Raw genomic sequence first — 15,414 nt, forward strand, 5'->3', positions numbered from 1 at the left:
AGGGACAGGTAGTATTGAGGAGGCGGGGAGGCTGCAGAAGGATTTGGACAGATTAGGAGAATGGGCAAAGAAGTGGCAGATGGAATACAACGTGGGGAAGTGTGAGGTCATGCACTTTGGTAGGAAGAATAGAGGCATAGACTATTTTCTAAATGGGGAGAGAATTCAGAAATCTGAAGCGCAAAGGGACTTGGGTCCTAGTCCAGGATTCTCATAAGGTTAACTTGCAGGTTGAGTCAGTAGTTAGGAAGGCAAATGCAATGTTGGCACTTATTTCGAGAGGACTAGAGTATACAAGTAGGGATGTGCTGCTGAGGCTTTATAAGGCTCTGGTCAGACCACATTTAGAATATTGTGAGCAATTTTGGGCCCCGTATCTCAGGAAGGATATTCTGGCCCTGGAGTGGGTCCAGAGGAGGTTCACGAGAACGATCCCAGGAATGAAAGGCTTAACATATGAAGAATGTTTGAGGACTCTGGGTCTATACTCGATGGAGTTGAGAAGGATGAGGGGGGATCTGATTGAAACTTACAGAATACTGAAAGGCCTGGATAGAGTGGACGTGGGAAAGATGTTTCCATTAGTAGGAGAGACTAGGACTCGAGGGCACAGCCTCAGAGTAGAGGGAAGACCTTTTAGAACAGAGATGAGGAGAAACTTCTTTAGCCAGAGAGTGGTGAATCTATGGAATTCATTGCCACAGAAGGCTGTGGAGGCCAGGTCATTGAGTGTATTTAAGACTGAGATAGATAGGTTCTTGATTGGTCAGGGGATCAAAGATTACGGAGAGAAGGCGGGAGAATGGAGTCGAGAAACTTATCAGCCATGATTGAATGGCGGAGCAGACTTGATGGGCCGAATGGCCTAATTTCTGCTCCTATGTCTATGTCTTATGGTTGAGGAATAAATATTGGCCAGAACACTGGATGAACTCCTATGCTCTTCAAATAATGCCATGAGAAGGCAGACTTGGCTGAATATCTCAACCAAAATGATAGTATGCCCAATGACACAGTCCTACTGCACTAGGCCAACAGCCTAGGTCTTGTGTGTGATACTTGAAGGCGCACTCTTCTGACTCCGTCAAGAATGCTATCATTGAGCCAAGATTGACTCTTAAAGATTTTGTTGAATTGATAGCAAAGTGTGACATTTTGAAGTGTGACAACTAGCGTGTGATAATGGAAGAATGATAGATGTAAGGCTTTTAAAGAAATGCATGTTTATAATTTGGCTGAACTCCTATGGGATTGCTCGAGGTAAGTCAAATGTTTTATTGTATTCACTGAGGTGTTATATGGAATTCTGGTATGAAAGAGCTCTGATCCTTTTTAGGCAGTCCCTTGGGATCGAGGATGACTTGCTTTCACTTTGATTTGTTGGGTTCAGAGATGGCTGATAAGTCGAGTGCACGATCTACAGATTCTGCTACGTGTGAGACAGGTGTTGCTTAAAGTGTTGGAAATGTGGGTTGGTTGGAGGTTTATGAACTCCCTCCAATGCCTTGACTGCCTCTGCACGTTCCCGACGAAGTGTCTCAATGTGTTCAGTGCCTTCTTGAATGAGCCTTCTCCATTTTGTTGGGTAGCGAGTCAGGGTTTCCCATGAATGAGAAGGTATGTTTTATATCGTCAGGCATGCTTTGAGGACATCTCTGAAGTGTTGCCGCTGTCCTGGGAGTCTCCTGCCACGACCGAGTTCCAAGTAGCACAGTTGTTTTGGGAGTCTGGTGTCAGGTGTACAAATGGCATCCCCTGCTTAGTGGAGCTAGGGTTGAGAGAGTAGCTACTGTTCCTTTAAGGTTGCAAAGTAAATCGAGCTTAGAATTTAATTATTGTTTAATCAAGGAACTTTGGAAATTGAAATGTTCTTGTTGGAAGTTTTTGGCTTCACTGAAAGGTACACAGCGTTTTAACAATTTGCATTTGTAACCATGTGACATCTGAATGTTGATGTGCATCTTTTAATATATTGCTAGTGAATCTTCCATCTTTTAAGTTGGTGGATATATTGTTTTAAAATGCAGGAATGTTATGATATGAAACAGAAAATGTGTTATTGTATAAACAGGAGACACTCAGGATAATTGCTGGAACGGCTGTGTCTTTTAATGTGAGGGAAACAGAGGGAGGTGGGGTTGAAAAACATTTAGCCTTGTAAATGGAGTTATTAAATGACCAACCATTATTGAGGTATGTATAGATTTTCTTAAACATTCATTAGAAGTAAACTTGCAGGCTGTGGGCATCAAGTGGGGGAATGGGACTGACTGGATTGCTCTGCAGGGAGCTGGCAGGGCCAAATAGCTTTCTTCTCTTTTGTAAATGATTCCATCTCTCTTCATTGCCAGTAGATTATTTGACTTTGATAGCTTAAGACTATTGCCTGGAATGAGGGTTATGGGCTAAGTAGTTTATATTGAGTAAAACAGAAGCTGAGACATTGAGCTCAGTTTGGATTTCTTGGTTTTGTGGGTAAGTTTTTAGGTTCTTTAGGTCTTTAATTGTGGGAATGGTTTCCAGTACTGGTGGTGTATGCTGAAGGAAGTGACATCAGAGTAGAAGTTGGTCTCAGTGGTATAGACTGGGGTGTGATTTTGCATTCTAGGGACTCGGTGGGATTTGCGGTCAGATAGAAAACTATGAAGGAATTAGTTTAATTTTACAAAAATGAAAATAGAGAAATAAATGAAAATTAAAAGTGCAGTCACCGTGTGTTGGGAGAGTATGTATCCTATCAGTGGACACAATAATTAAACTGCCAGAATTTTCAAAGATTGAGATGTCGAAAAGAAAAATTTTAATGACAATATGACATACTCTTCAAATTAAGCAAGTTTAAAAGATCTGAATTTTATACACTTGGTTCCCACTTTGTAGTTTTTAAGATTGCTGCATTAAAATTATTCAATAACTTGAGCTTTTCAGTGCAAGGAGGATTTCAATCAAAAGATTATAGTCAATGGAAAAAAGATTAAGTATATTGATATGATATTCTATTTTGTGAGAAATTGAATTGTAGGTTTTTGAATTTGAAAGGAAAATGAGGTTTTTGAAGAGTGATTTTTGATTTTGGTAAATCAAGATGACAGAGGGACAGCAAGTCAATGTTATTGTGCCATTTTGAGTTGCATCTGCTGCCTTTCAGATATCTCACTGTGGTTTATACAAAAATAATATCTTTAAGGTGAGAAAGAAAGACAGACATTGTAGTGGAGACTGAAACTTGCTATTTGACATTAGTAGTTTACAAGTAGTTCTGTGTATCTAGATTTTGCCAAATCAGAACAGTAGTATTGAAGGCACAGCGCAAATTAGTAGCTAACTATCTCAACCATGTTCCAATTTCAATATTGTCCATAACACCTGGAGCTATGCTAATTCGTTGATGTTTTATGCAATCATTTTAAAAGTACATAAAAATAGAAACCTAGTTATTTGATGTTGTTTCTCACAATATCTCATGGATATATGTGGATATGGGAGTTCTAGAGTCATCCATACTTAGCTTGTGCCTTGACAGATGCACGTAGAATACAAGAGTAGAAATGCTTAGCAGCTGCCAGCAACATTAAGGCAGTCTTTAACTGCAGGGAAGAGGCTGGGTATTCTGAGACAAATGGTTTGTCTCCTGACCCCTCGAAGCTTTACCATCTACAAGATAAAAGTCAGGATTGTGATGGAATCACTCACCTGGGTGGGGACAGCTGCCAGAACACTCTAGAAACTCAATACCACCTAGGACAAAGCGGTCCACTTGATCAATTTTAGAATTGTCCACATCCCAAGAACATAAAATTGTTTTTAAAAATAAATTTGGTTCCATGTGTGAATCTTAAATTGTGGCCGTGATGTCTGTACAGTAAAGGTATTTTTGAAAAAAGGAACTCCTAGAAAGTTTTGGCCTGAAAGATGTTGGAATTAATGTCCTTGTAAACTTCCAAAAGTAAACGATTCAGATTATTATAACCTGTTATATCATGTTTATTTTTGCAACATACTTTCTTATATAGTTTATAAAGTTAGGAGTATTTTCTAATGCTACAATACATTAAAATTGGATGTTGCTCTGCACTTTGATCACATCGATCTCTTGACTTCAGTCATGCAGTCCAATCAAGCCATTGCCAAGTTGGAGTCAGTCACTTCTTCAGAGAAAGAGGAAATGTCCATAAGACACTAAGGCCTTTTCTGGAAGCTGATAATTCTGCATTCCACAGTATGTCTACGTGTATTTTGGGAGACTGAGAGGGAACAGCATTAAGCCTCATTTCAGTCCACAGCTATCTGCTAAAAGGCCGTGTACTGAAGCCCATAGGTAAATAGAGTAGCAGATTGGCTGAGTACCACTTGCTAAGATAAAATGAGTAATGCTTATTTACTGCAATGTAATATTTTTAATTACTTTACATGTTTACACTTTGTTAGTCCAGACTAGGGATTGATTCTTTCTATCATTATGGTCCCAGGCTGTTAGAAAATTACACTTCATAAGAAATTTCTAAAATTTGTCGGAGAAACAAACGTTTTGCTTTTCTCAAGCTGTACTAGATGTTCATTGAAGTGGATCAGGAATGAAGAAATAGATAGGAGCAGGTAACTAAGATTTTTTTCTGAATTTTTTTCACAGTTATTTGGATCAATTATACTTTCTTGCATCTTGTCTTATTTGAAATGTGCTTTTGAGATAAATACTTGATTTGAAAAAAAAACTTCAGCTTTGCCAAGCTTAATTAGTATGCTGATATATAAAAACAAAAAAACTGCGGATGCTGGAAATCCAAAACAAAAACAGAATTACCTGGAAAAACTCAGCAGGTCTGGCAGCATCAGCGGAGAAGAAAAGAGTTGACGTTTCGAGTCCTCATGACCCTTCGACAGAACTTGAGTTCGAGTCCAGGAAAGAGCTGAAATATAAGCTGGTTTAAGGTGTGTGTGTGGGGGGCGGAGATATCACCCCACCAGCCTCCGCATTCAAAGGATCATCCTCCGCCATTTCCGCCAACTCCAGCATGATGCCACTACCAAACACATCTTCCCTTCACCCCCCTTATCGGCATTCCGTAGGGATCGCTCCCTCCGGGACACCCTGGTCCACTCCTCCATCACCCCCTACTCCTCAACCCCCTCCTATGGCACAACCCCTTGCCCACGCAAAAGATGCAACACCTGCCCCTTCACTTCCTCTCTCCTCACCGTCCAAGGACCCAAACACTCCTTTCAAGTGAAGCAGCATTTCACTTGCATTTCCCCCAACTTAGTCTACTGCATTCGTTGCTCCCAATGTGGTCTCCTCTACATTGGAGAGACCAAACGTAAACTGGGCGACCGCTTTGCAGAACACCTGCGGTCTGTCCGCAAGAATGACCCAAACCTCCCTGTCGCTTGCCATTTTAACACTCCACCCTGCTCTCTTGCCCACATGTCTGTCCTTGGCTTGCTGCATTGTTCCAGTGAAGCCCAACGCAAACTGGAGGAACAACACCTCATCTTCCGACTAGGGACTTTACAGCCTTCCGGACTGAATATTGAATTCAACAACTTTAGGTCGTGAGTCCCCTCCCCCATCCCCACCCCCTTTCTGTTTCCCCCTTCTCTTTTTTTTTCCCAATAAATTATAAAGATTTTCCTTTTCCCACCTATTTCCATTATATAAAATAAAAAAAAAAACCCACTAGAGCTATACCTTGAGTGCCCTACCATCCATTCTTAATTAGCACATTCGTTTAGATAATATCACCAACTTTATCTTTAACACCTATGTGTTCTATTGTACTATTGTTGTTGACATCTTTTGATATTCTGCTTCTATCACTGCTTGTTTGTCGCTACAACCACACCAACCCCCTCCACCTCTCTGTCTCTCTATCTCTCCGCCCCCCACACACACACCTTAAACCAGCTTATATTTCAGCTCTTTCCTGGACTCGAACTCAAGTTCTGTCGAAGGGTCATGAGGACTCGAAACGTCAACTCTTTTCTTCTCCGCCGATGCTGCCAGACCTGCTGAGTTTTTCCAGGTAATTCTGTTTTTGTGATGCTGATATATAGTTAGATCTGCTTAAATGTGTTTCTCATCATTTTAAACATAAGATGAATATGTGCTTCTGTTTGGTTTGGTTTACCTTTTTATTTGATCAGGATTCTACCAAAACACCATAATACCAGTGCTGTTTCTGTAAACTTTCAGTATACATGCTAATTTTTAAAACTCCTTTCTAGAAATTAAATGGTTTCTGTTGGCAAAAATATGACCATTATTTGTGGGTGAGGGGTGGAACTTTAGTTTGACTGCTTTGTACTATGTTTACATTTGAACTGATAACTATGGTATCTGAACAGGTACTTTTGGAAGAAAACTGTCATAATTAAATTATACCTGGTGAACTCATTTCATTCTATTTGCATCTTTCTGCATTGATGTGCTCGGTTCTTAAGTGTATTGTAGATGCTTCATGGTTCCACCCTTTTCTGATGGTGCTCACACAGTAGTACTTGGACATCTGTTTTGTAGACAGTTGTTAAAATGTCACCTAAACATTTATGCAGAATAATTTCTAGGCATTTTAAGTGGGAGGGGCACAGTGCAAACTAGAATTGGCATCTGATATTTGGGTTTCAAGGTTGGCTGTGTATTTTGTGTACAGGCCTTCCAATGTACTTAGTAATGCTGTAATTTCAGAAAGATGAGCTTGTCTTTCAAACATCTCAAATGGAAAAGATCGCAAAGGCTGTGGTACAATTTATACAGAAAGTGTTGTCATAGTTCTAAATTGCACTGTTTAGTGATGGCAAAGCTGGTACTGTATTTTTATTTTACAATCTAAGAATGATCAGTAATTTATAGAAAAGATTTTCACTAAGAATATAAGCAGTCTCTTCAAGAAATGCTTTGACTTCCCAAAACAATTCTAGCTTATGAGACTAAATTTGGCCTGTTGTTCTTATTTCTACTTGCATACAAAACTAGCCAAGGCAATGGGGTTGAAAGTAGAAGCTATTGTAATGAATGATACATAGTAAGTGGAACGTATTCTGGATTTCTACCCGAATGGTCCCAGATTCTCTTGTGCTGCTCTTTTCTGCTTACGGATTGGCAATAAATGGGTTTCATACATTTTATTTTTGACTGGAAGGTGACTAGGAGCTTGCTTTGTAATGAAGTATACATTTTTTATTAGAAAAATCATTCTATTCTGCATTGAATATAGATTAGCAGTACAATTTTGGTCCAGCAAAATTGTTCAACGGAATGAAAAAGACTTGTATTCATATAGTGCTTTCATGATCACAATGTCTCCATGTACTTTTGAATGTTGCCATTAATGCAGGCAGCACAACAACCAATTTGTTTATAGCAAGCTCCCACAACAGCAATGAATTAAATGACCAGATAACTTTGTATTGATATTGGTTGAGGGTTTAGTGTTGGCTGGGACACAGGGAGAAGTCTGCTGAAAAGTCAACTGTGATTTTTACACCCACATGAGATGGCTGGAGTCATGGTTTAATTTTTCACCCCCTGACGGGAGCAGTTTAGCTGAGATCATATTTTATGAGTGAGACTTAATTTCTGACCACCTGGCACAGAGGCTAGTGTGCTACCGTTGAGCTAAGGCTGATGCTTGTCGTCATTACTGTCTGTTCTTATATGCCTTTAGGTCTTCAGTAGTAAATTTTAAAAAGAACTTTGGTGTTCAAATAAATTCAGCATCTCTTAGTTCCTGGTTTCTCTTTTTCCATTAATGAAAGGTCATTGAACTGAAATGTTAATTGTTTCTTTCCACAGATGCTGCCTGGCCTGTTGAGTGTTTCCAGCATTTTCTATTTTTATTTCAGATTTTTGGAATCTTTTGCGTTTTTTCTTTATTCCATTGCCATGTCTGATTTTCTGAGACCAACCGCGTGCTACTTCTGGCCGGTGTTCTGTGCAGCCCTAAAACCAAACTTGTATATACGGACTCCCTCTGATGTTTTGAACTGTGGTTCAGTGTATTGATGAGCTAATGTGGTCAGACGCAGTTTCATCCTTTTCAGTTTCATGTGGTTAGATCATGATCTTAGTGGGAAAGTGAGGGATAGGAAGAGAATAAAGGGAAGGATCTTCTCTGCTTGAGGAGGAAATTAGCGAGTCACCGCTGGCTGCACACACGCTTATTAGTGGGTGGTTGTGCTTGAGATATGAAGAGTAGTTTTTCATCAGAAAAACTGTAGTCCAGCTGGTAAGTAAAGTTGTTCAATTGACTTACCACATATTTGGTAAGCTACAGTTGATTTAAAGCTACTTCTCATGCTTAGTTGGACCTATGGGGAACTTTCTGAGAATTGTCCATCCCTTTGACTTCACCACAAACACTTAATAGTGATTTGGACATTGGGGTGAGCAGAATTATGTGTATATCTGTAAGCAGGTTTCACAGGGAGCTGACGGCTATGTGGAGCACTAACTTTGCATTGCTCAGCAAGAACTAGAACAACTTGCTGCACCCATAGCCAAGCTGTTCCAGTACAGCAACACTAGCATCTACCGGACTATGTGGAAAATTGCCCAGGTATGTCCTGTACACCAAAAGCAGGACAAATCCAACTTGGCCAATTACCACCACATCAGTCTACTCTTGATCATCAGTAAAGTAATGGAAGGGGTCATCAATAGTGCTATCAAGTGGCACTTGCTTAGCAATAACCTGCTCGCTGATGCCCAGTTTGGGTTCTGCCAAGGCCACTCAGCTTCTGACTTCATTACAGCCTTCCTTCAAACATGGACAAAAGAGCTGAACTCCTGAGGTGAGGTGAGAGTGATTGCCCTTGACATCAATGCAGCATTTGACCGTGTGGGGCATCAAGGAGCCCTAGCAAAACCTGAGTCAATGGGAATCAGGGGGAAAACTCTCCGCTGGTTGGAGTCATACCTAGCACAAAGGAAAATGGTTGGAGGTCAGTCATCTCAGCTCCAGGACATCATTGCAGGAGTTCCTCAGGGCAGTATCCTTGGCCCAACCATCTTCAGCTGCTTCATTAATGACTTTCCTTCCATCATAAGGTCAGAAGTGGGGATCTTTGCTGATGATTGCATGCTGTTCAGCACCATTCGCAACAACTTAGGTACTGAAGCGGTCCATGTCCAAATGCAGAAATGCCTGGACAATATCCAGGTTTGGGCTGACAGGTGGCAAGTAACATTCATGCCACACAAGTGACCATCTCCAACAAGAGAGAATCCAACCATCGCCCCTTGATGTTCAAAGGCATTACCATCACTGAATCCCGCACTATCAACATCCCGGTGGTTACCATTGACCAGAAATTGAACTGGACTAGCCATATAAACACTGGCTACAAGAGCAGATCAGAAGCTAGGAATCGGGCGATGAGTAACTCACCTGTTGACTCTCCAAAGTCTGTCCACCACCTACAAGGCACAAATCAGGAATGTGATGGAATACTCTCCACTTGCCTGGATGAGTGCAGCTCCCACAACACTCAAGAAGCTTGACACCATCCAGGACAAAGCAGTCCACTTGATTGGCACCACATCCACAAACATTCACTCCCTCCACCACCGATGGACAGTAGCAGCAGTGTGTGTCACTTACAAGACACACTGCAGCAACTCACCAAGGCTCCTTAGTCAGCACCTTCCAAGCCCACGACCTCTACCATCCAGAAGGAAAAGGGCAGCAGATGCATGGGAACACCACCACCTGGAAGTTCCCCCCCCAAGTCACTCACCATCATGACTTGGAAATATATTGCCGTCCCTTCACTGTCGTTGAGTCAAAATCCTGGAACTCCCTCCCTAACAGCACTGTGGGTGTACCTACAGCACACAGAACTGCAGCAGTTCAAGAAGGCAGCTCACCACCACTTCGTTAAGGGCAACTAGGGAGGGGAAATAAATGCTTGCCCACATCAAGTGAATGAATAAAAAAAACACACAAACACTTAATTGCGATTTGGACATTGGTGAGCAGAATTATGTGTATATCTGTAAGCAGGTTTCACAGGGAGCTGAGGGCTATATGGAGCAGTAACTTTGCATTGCTCTTCTAGAAGTGTTGTTGAACTTGTTGCTGCAGTGTTATGAAAAAACTGAAAAGGAAGGAGAGCCCAGGAGAGGCTATTAAAGTCTCCAGAACACACAATAGGACAGAGTGTTTGGAAACGGCTAGGAATCTAACTTCAAGCACATCAGATAAAGGGACGTCAATGAGAAAGGGGACGGGAAATACAGGACTGGAGGTGTTGTATCCGACTGCATGCAGTATACGAAATAAGATAAATGAGCTTGTGGCGCAGATTGAAATTGGCAGGTATGATGTGGTGGGCATCATGGAGACATGGCTGCAAGGGGATCAGGACTGGGAGCTAAATATCCAAGGATATATATCCTATCGAAAAGATAGGCAGGTTGGCAGAGGGGGTGGGGTTGCTTTGTTAGTAAGAAATGAAATTAAATCGATAACAAGAAACAACGTAGGGTCAGATGATGTAGAATCTGTGTGGGTAGAGTTGAGGAACCGTAAAGGTAAAAAAACCATAATGGGAGTTATGTACAGGCCTCCGAACAGTAGTCAGGATGTGGGGCACAAGGTACACCAGGAGATAGAAAAGGTGTGTAAGAAAGGCAAGGTTACAGTGATCATGGGGGATTTCAATATGCAGGTAGACTGGGAAAATCATGTTGGTAGTGGATCCCAAGAAAAGGAATTTGTGGAATGTCTACAAGATGGCTTTTTGGGGCAGCTTGTGGTGGAGCCCACTAGGGAACAGGCAATTCTAGATTTAGTGATGTGTAATGAGGCAGATTTGATAAGGGAGCTTAAGGTGTAGGAGGAAGTGACCATAATATGATATAATTTACCCTGCAATTTGAGAGGAAAAAGCTGGAATCAGATGTAACTGTATTACAGTTGAATAAAGGCAACTACAGAGGCATGAGGGAGGAACTGGCCAGAATTGACTGGGAGATGAGCCTAGCAGGAAAGACAGTGGAACAGCAATGGCAGGAGTTTCTGGGAGTAATTTGGGAGACACAGCAAAAATTCATCCCTAGGAAGAAGAAGCATACTAAAGGGAGGATGAGGCAACCATGGCTGACAAGGGAAGTCAGGGACAGCATAAAAGCTAAAGAGAAAGCATAAAATGTGGCGAAGAGCAGTGGGAAACCAGGGGATTGGGAAGCCTACAAAGACCAACAGAGGACAACTAAAAAAGAAATAAGGAGGGAGAAGATAAAATATGAGGGTAAACTAGCCAGTAATATAAAAGAAGATTGCAAGAGCTTTTTTAGATATATAAAGGGTAAGAGAGAGGCAAAAGTGAACGTTGGGCCGCTGGAAAATGACTCTGGAGAAGTAGTAGTGGGGAACAAAGAAACGGAGGAGGAACTGAATAGGTACTTTGTGTCAGTCTTCACGGTGGAAGACACGAGTAACATCCCCAAAGTTCAAGAGAGTCGGGGGGCAGAGGTGAGTATGGTAGCCATTATCAAGGAGAAGGTGCTAGGAAAACTGAAAGGTCTGAAGGTGGATAAATCACTGGCTGGACCAGATGGATTACATCCCAGAGTTCTGAAGGAGATAGCTGCAGAGATGGTGGAGGCATTAGTGGTGATCTTTCAGGAATCACTGGAGTCAGGGAGGGTCCCAGAGGACTGGAAAACCGCTAATGTAACCCCCCTGTTTAAGAAGGGAGTGAGGCAAAAGATGGGAAATTACAGGCCGATTAGCCTGACCTCGGTCGTTGGTAAGATTTTACAGTCCATTAGAATACTTGGAAGTGCATGGTAAAACAGGGCAAAGTCAGCATGGTTTCATCAAGGGGATGTCATGCCTGACAAATCTGTTAGAATTCTTTGAGGTGGTAACGAATAAGTTAGACAAAGGAGAGCCAATGGATGTTATCTACTTGGACTTCCAGAAGGCCTTTGACAAGGTGCCGCACAGGAGGCTGCTCAATAAGATAAGAGCCCATGGTGTAAGAGGCAAAGAGGATAGAAGATTGGCTGTCTGGCAGGAGGCAGAGAGTGGGGATAAGGGGTTCCTTCTCAGGATGGCGGCCGGTCACTAGTGGAGTTCCACAGGGGTCAGTGTTGGGACCACAACTTTTCACTTTATACATTAATGATTTAGATGAAGGAACTGAGGGCATCCTGGCTAAGTTTGCAGATGATACAAAGATAGGTGGAGGGACAGGTAGTATTGAGGAGGTGGGGAGGCTGCAGAAGGATTTGGACAGGTTAGGAGAATGGGCAAAGAATTGGCAGATGGAATACAACGTGGGGAAGTGTGAGGTCATGCACTTTGGTAGGAAGAATAGAGGCATAGACTATTTTCTAAATGGGGAGAGAATTCAGAAATCTGGAGTGCAAAGGGACTTGTAAGTCCTAGTCCAGGATTCTCTTAAGGTTAATTTGCAGGTTGAGTCAGTAGTTAGGAAGGCAAATGCAATGTTGGCACTTATTTTGAGAGGACTAGAGTATACAAGTAGGGATGTGCTGCTGAGGTTTTATAAGGCTCTGGTCAGACCACATTTAGAATATTGTGAGCAATTTTGGGCCCCGTATCTCAGGAAGGATGTGCTGGCCCTGGAGAGGGTCCAGAGGAGGTTCACGAGAATGATCCCAGGAATGAAAGGCTTAACATATGAAGAACGTTTGAGGACTATGGGTCTATACTCGATGGAGTTGCGAAGGATGAGGGGGGGATCTGATTGAAATTTACAGAATACTGAAAGGCCTGGATAGATTGGACGTGGGGAAGATGTTTCCATTAGTAGGAGAGACTAGGACTCGGCACAGCCTCAGAGTAAAGGGAAGACCTTTTAGAACAGAGATGAGGAGAAACTTCTTTAGCCAGATGGTGAATCTATGGAATTCATTGCCACAGAAGGCTGTGGAGGCCAGGTCATTGAGTGTATTTAAGACTGAAATAGATAGGTTCTTGATTGGTAAGGGGATCAAAGGTTACGGGGAGAAGGCGGGAGAATGGAGTTGAGAAACTTATCAGCCATGATTGAATGGCGGAGCAGACTCGATGGGCCAAACGGCCTAATTTTTGCTTCTATGTCTTATGGTCTTATGGTCTAGTGCATCGACAATAACAGAGTAGCATTAGCAGAGGACTGAAACAAGGAATGTGCTTGTTATCTTTCAGTACAAGGTAGCATGCTAGTTAAATGCATGTGGAGAACTTGGTTTGTGTGTAGGTACATTATGGAGTAAACATTTTTGTATGTTTCAAGTGATCAGATAAACATAGGCTTACAGAGGAAAGCTGAAGGATAGTGGGAGAGTTTATCTGGTGCTCTCAGCTTCAAGGTTGATATTTTTTTCCACCAGTGACAATTCTGCTATTGATGTCAATGTAAATAAGCTAACATTGTTCCCTCCAGAGGCAGTACAGTAACCAAAATAAATACTTTCCATTTTGGCCTCTGGAGGCAGTGCCATACTGACAGGAAGATAAACAGAATCAGTTCTGTCTATCTGTACTGGTCAGTAAAAGAGTTTGAACTAATTGCTTTGTACAGACCATCTCTAGCCATTGTAAAAGGCAAGTTGGAATGGCAACTTTGAAACAACTGTGTGTTTGAACAAGTAGCTGCAGTAAATGTACCTAGAGCAGCTTATTGGTATATGGTTTAATATTTTCTGTGACATCAGGTAAGGCCAGTAAACAGAGAAACAAAGTTGTAATGATTTATTAGCAAATGCACTTGCAGAAATCTTTCATATGTGTAGTTGTTATAGCGGACATCTCTGCTTCAAATTGATTTTTGCCCTTCCTGCAACATTCAGATTTCCCTAATCATGACATGGGCAATGTTCTGAATTCAGATGCAGTATGCTGTTTCTCCTTTGTCATCTTGATTACTTTTTCTGTTTAGCAGCTAACCACTCGATCCTTCTTCATGCAGTCATGTGGGATTGATTAGCAGTTATGTTTTATTCACAATTATTTGCTCCTTAGTTGCCCAGCATTTATATATTTTCTGCCTGGTTCTCAATGTGCAGTCTTGGAGAAAACTACGACTGTTTGGGTCCTTGGCAGTGTAATGGGAGGAGGTCACAGGATAAGTATTTCTCTTGTGCTTACAGGGGAAGGTGCCAAGGAAAGCAAAGTAGCTGTTCGGGGTAATGGGAAACTCGAACTGGGTGGCAGGGAGGGAAATGTCCCCACTAAATGCTAAAAGAGGACAGGAGTGGAGGATGTGTTTCGTGATGAGATCAAGTTTCAGGTGACAGAATTGTTAGAGGTTGGCTCTTCGAATATGGAGGTTGATGTGGGGACAGTGAGGACAATGAGGGCCCTTCTCATGGCCCTGGAAGGAATGTGGGTGAGCGCATTCATACGTTTTGGCTGTATGTTTTATTAATTTCTCTAAATTGCCTCTTTATATCTTGCGCCATTATCACTTCTGTCATTTGATTACTGAATCAAAGATCATTCCCTTTTTCTGTCTTGTCATGGCTCTGTTCTGACTTACAAGCTGTTTATCTCAAACATCTTTGGGTCTTGATACAGGTTCAGAGACTCAAAACTTTAACTGGGCCTTCCTCTTTTTATAAATGTTGCGTGACCAGAGTGTTTCCATCATTGTTTTTACTTTAGATTTTCAGCATCAGCAGCGTATTACTTTCTATAATATGCTTATCCAGTTGATACACAGTACCCATAGCAACAAACTTCCGAAACTTTAGATATTTAAACTCAGAAATGTACAAATGGCTTGTTCAAAGTTTATCTTTCAAAGTTACTTGAGATCTCAAGTCTGATGTCCCAATATGGCTTATCTATCTAAAAAGTTGAAAGCATTTGATATTGTCCATTGGAAGTTAAATTTCTAGGAAACAAAGATATCAGGTTGTTTTCCCCCATTGTTTCAAATAAACAAGTTTACTATACTAATGCACTGAAATGTAGATTGGCAAATATTCCTTAGAAATGCAGTCATTGGAAAGGTGCAATTCTAATCAGCCATTGTTAAATTATTTTTTTTAAAGCAATACTAATTTTTATTTCTGATCTGAATAAACTTACTGTTGTATAAATAACCAAAGGTAACATGATTATTTCCCCTAAAATCATTCAGTTATCTATACAGTTGCCTTTGTGGTTTTTCACATTCTTGCCCTTTCTGCATGCTGAGCTTTCAATTTTGTTCCTGTTCTGCTTCCTTCCCATTTCTTTCCCAGAGTTGGCAATTTTACCTGAGCCTTGGGGCTATTTCCAGCATCTGTAGATAAATTCTGTGTGCGCGCACTTCGTGGAAACTAATTTTGGCTCTGTTTAGGTGTAATTATAATCCCCAACATTATATATTGACAGCCAGCTAGAAAAGAATTCTTCAGCTGGGCTGGGTTTTCTAGTTCCTGGCAATAAGTTCTGAACATCACGGAAGTCATAATTT

The 15,414-nt window shown here is 41.4% G+C and overlaps 1 protein-coding gene across 3 annotated transcripts in view; it reads left to right on the forward strand.

Annotated features, from left to right (window-relative positions):
• Window positions 1-15,414, forward strand: part of rbpjb (recombination signal binding protein for immunoglobulin kappa J region b) — a 112,646-nt gene that overhangs the window by 12,291 nt on the left and 84,941 nt on the right. Inside the window, exon 1 of one of the 3 annotated variants that reach the window (XM_041186010.1) lies at window positions 4,539-4,596. The exons of the other annotated variants lie outside the window; for them this stretch is intronic. The gene's annotated coding sequence lies outside the window, so the exon portion shown is untranslated. Of the gene's footprint in view, window positions 1-4,538; window positions 4,597-15,414 lie in introns of those variants that run through there. 3 annotated transcript variants of the gene reach the window in all.

Source organism: Carcharodon carcharias, chromosome 1 (assembly GCF_017639515.1).
Source record: "Carcharodon carcharias isolate sCarCar2 chromosome 1, sCarCar2.pri, whole genome shotgun sequence".
NCBI lineage: Eukaryota > Metazoa > Chordata > Chondrichthyes > Lamniformes > Lamnidae > Carcharodon > Carcharodon carcharias.